This window comes from Oncorhynchus tshawytscha, linkage group LG10 (genome assembly GCF_018296145.1).
Source record: "Oncorhynchus tshawytscha isolate Ot180627B linkage group LG10, Otsh_v2.0, whole genome shotgun sequence".
NCBI lineage: Eukaryota > Metazoa > Chordata > Actinopteri > Salmoniformes > Salmonidae > Oncorhynchus > Oncorhynchus tshawytscha.
This window is the reverse complement of record NC_056438.1, coordinates 69,676,683-69,680,702: the sequence shown is the minus strand read 5'-3', so window position 1 is coordinate 69,680,702 and position 4,020 is coordinate 69,676,683. Positions and strand designations below refer to the sequence as shown.

Here is a 4,020-nt window from a genome sequence, read left to right as displayed (position 1 = left end):
TATGAAATATGTTACTAGTGGCTACTAGCTGTAAGGGCAATAGGGGTCCATTTTGTTATTAGGAATCAGTCTGTGTATGGTCTCAGCTCAGGCACTGAGGTCACCATGGGCTGTAACTGTAGCTTAGAGCCGGCCCTAGCCTTTTGGGGGTCCTAGGCGATCTTTGGTGTTGTGTGCATGTGTGTCCGTGTCTGTGTGTTTCCTCTCCAAGAAGCCACGAAGAGGTGAAATGTTTACCAGGGTCACTGTTGCCAACCTGGTGCCCAAACTACCCCTCTTCCACTGACCTCTGTTAATCATCAACTCTAACAGTTGTCACTCGAAGGTGGATTTAATCAAATGCAGATGCCACTCTAGTTATGAGGCCTTGCAAACAGGTGTGTGTGAAAGAAATCTGATCCTGTATCAGTTTTTTATAGGAGCTATTTTATCTTCTTGACTGATGGACCTGTGGAATTAATTAGAATTGTGTTCTATTAATTCTTATTACGTTTGTTTGGCTGTGTTGCACAACACCCAGTTCTGCCAAAACAGGATCCAGCACCTCTGTTTTAGATTGGTTCATTCAGGAATCTATTTGGGCTGATCTGGTCCCACTCATGGCAGTAACATTATTTTTTGCGTAACATTGTAACCATGTCTGAGACCAACACATGGCTGTTGCTGTAGTGCGCCTGTATCTCAATCACAGAACTAGAATGAGATTAACTTTCTATAATCTCTCCCCCTCTGCTCTGATAGACAGGAGCCTACAACTCTCATCTCTCCCCCTCTCTGCTCTGATAGACAGGAGCCTACAACTCTCATCTCTCCCCCTCTCTGCTCTGATAGACAGGAGCCTACAACTCTCATCTCTCCCCTCTCTGCTCTGATAGACAGGAGCCTACACTCTCACTGCTCATCTCATCTCCCCCTCTCTGCTCTGATAGACAGCCTACAACTCTCAGCCTACAACCCTCATCTCTCCCCCTCTCTGCTCTGATAGACAGGAGCCTACAACCTCATCTCTCCCCCTCTCCCCTCTGATAGACAGGAGCCTACAACCCTCATCTCTCCTCATCTCTCTCCCCTCTCTGCTCTGATAGACAGGAGCCTACAACCCTCATCTCTCCCCTCTCTACTCTGATAGACAGGAGCCTACAACCCTCATCTCTCCCCCTCTCTGCTCTGATAGACAGGAGCCTACAACCCTCATCTCTCCCCTCTCTGCTCTGATAGACAGGAGCCTACAACCCTCATCTCTCCCCCTCTCCCCCTCCCTCTGATAGACAGGAGCCTACAACTCTCATCTCTCCCCCTCTCTGCTCTGATAGACAGGAGCCTACAACCCTCATCTCTCCCCCTCTCTGCTCTGATAGACAGGAGCCTCACTCTCTGCTCTGATAGACAGGAGCCTCATCTCTCTCCCCCTCTCTGCTCTGATAGACAGGAGCCTACAACTCTCATCTCTCCCCTCTCTGCTCTGATAGACAGGAGCCTACAACTCTCATCTCTCCCCCTCTCTGCTCTGATAGACAGGAGACACTCTCATCTCTCCCCTCTCTGCTCTGATAGACCTACAGGAGCCTCTCATCTCTCCCCCTCTCTGCTCTGATAGACAGGAGCCTACAACTCATCTCTCCCCCTCTCTGCTCTGATAGACAGGAGCCTACAACCCTCATCTCTCCAGCGTTGCACTTTATTTCTTTGTTTTAACAATTTAATATGGCCATTAGTTTTCCAAGTATAATCATAGCTCCGTGAAGGGTGCTGCGCTACCCCCTGATACATTTAAATACAGTACTAGTAAAACATTTGGACACACCTACTCATTCAAGGATTTTTTTAAATAATCTATTTTCTACACTGTCGAATAATAGTAAAGACATCAAAACAATGAAATAACACATGGAATTATGTAGTAACCAAAAAAGGGTTAAACAAATCAAAATATATTTTATACTTGAGGTTCTTCAAAGTAGCCACCCTTTGCCTTGGAACAGCTTTGCACACTCTTGGCCTTCTCTCAACCAGCTGTGGAGGCCAGGTCATCTGATGCAGCACGCCATCACGCCATCCTTCTTGGTCAAATAGTCCTTACACAGCCTGGAGGTGTGTTGGGTCATTGTCTTGTTGAAAAACAAATGATAGTCACCTGGTCAGTCTAGGTCATGGAAAGAGCATGTTTTGTACACTCAGTGTATATGTGATGAATGAAAAAAAAATCTGTGAGTTTTCATTTACTATCATTCTAAATTAAGATACTGTATTATTTTGCCATATGTATATTACGCTTCTTTCCATGATGTGGACAGTACTGTATGTCTTAGTACCTTACACATTTGACCACATCAAATTTGGGGGAATTACACATGTTTTGGAGGAGAGTGACTGCTATTTATTTTCTCATGATGTTAACATCTTTGTCTGTATTTGAAAAGACAATCGAAGCCTCCTTCAGAACACATTCAGCAAACTGGGGAAAAAATGTGATGGGCATTTCAGTCTTCCCCCAAAGAATTTTGTTACACTGAAGATTTTAATTCGCAAGTATACAATGACACAGCTGTAATATCATTTGACAGCTCTGTTTGGCCTTTCAGTCAGGATACTTTCAGTAGGTTAATTGTTCATTACTTATACTCTCATACTTACTTTCAAGGCAGAGACCCCACAAGAAGTAACATCTTGTTGGCATGGGTGAGGAAGGGTACCACACGCCCATCTGGAGATATTACACCCCTTCTCTCTCAGGAATGATCTGAACATATGTTAATACAAGTACAGCATTTTGAAACACTTTATTGATTACAATATAGAGATTAATAGCTGTACACCATTAAGGACTTTATTGATTCCATTGTAATTTTTTAAATTAAAAGCAGTTTTTACCTTGTCAACTCCTGGCATCTTTGTATCTTTCTGGCCCTTTCCCCCATTGGGTCGAGAAACAGAGCCCTCTTGAGATGGCAGCACAACCTTTCAAGTTTAGACAGACAGACACACATGCATATTACATTCACACATGTGAATGAGTTCACATGTATATTCTGTATTATTTCTTTCTTAGTTCTGCCTTAGCGGCTCATACCGTCACAGTCCAGTGGTTGTGTTCATTGATGATGTACTTGTACATCATTGGATCAATCTGACATTTAAAAGAGCAAGGATACAGTTGCTTGATATCAAAATCTGTCAAAATTAACATATAATATTATCATATTATGAGAATAATCCAACCAAATTTAAGTTTGCATTTCTTGCTCCCCCAAATGCCAGTCATTTCAAAGGCGTGTCACGGCAGATGTCCTCCTCTTCGTCTGAAGAGGAGTAAGGATCGGACCCAGATGCGGCGTGGTAAGTGTTCGAAAAAACAAACCAACGTGACAACCGTGGCACTAATGAAACACTGTGCTAACAAGCAACATAACATAGACAATCACCCACAACCCACAATGACAAAACAGGCTACCTAAATATGGTTCCCAATCAGAGACAATGACTAACACCTTCCTCTGATTGAGAACCATATCAGGCCAAACACAGAAACAGACAAACTAGACATCCAACATAGAATGCCCACTCAGATCACACCCTGACCAAACAAAACATATAAACATACAAAGCAAACTATGGTCAGGGCGTGACAAGGCGTCAACGTAGAAAGCTTGCTCGGTTGACTGCGTATTCAAATCCGTACCATGTATGCATTGATGGTCTGACAGAAAAAAAAGAAAGACAAGGAAGGTAAATCTGTTTCATGGAAAACCAACAATTGAGGTTTTCCTTATAAATACACAGATTAATCACACACATACCGGTACAGTGTTTACATACACTGTATGTGCAACACCTTCCAGCTCAATATTTGGACCAGTTCTGTGGAGATCCTGATAAAAGATTTTAAATGGGCTGATTCTAGACAACAGCACATACATTTGAAGTCGTAAGTTTACATACACTTAGGTTGGAGTCATTAAAACTCGTTTTTCAACCACTCCAGAATTTCTTGTTAACATACTACAGTTTTGGCAAGTCAGT

At 42.9% G+C, this 4,020-nt stretch overlaps 1 long non-coding RNA gene across 2 annotated transcripts; it reads right to left on the bottom strand.

Moving 5' to 3' along the window:
- Positions 1-2,068: 2,068 nt before the first annotated feature.
- On the bottom strand, positions 2,069-3,451 carry LOC112261143. Of its 2 annotated transcripts, XR_002955112.1 has the most exons (5): positions 3,220-3,451; positions 3,071-3,127; positions 2,872-2,958; positions 2,635-2,740; positions 2,069-2,108 (listed from the first exon to the last, which is right to left on the bottom strand). It is a non-coding gene; the product is annotated as an uncharacterized LOC112261143 (long non-coding RNA). The 2 variants fall into 2 exon arrangements; XR_002955111.1 differs by having other exon boundaries at positions 3,071-3,451.
- Between the last annotated feature and the right edge of the window lie 569 nt (positions 3,452-4,020).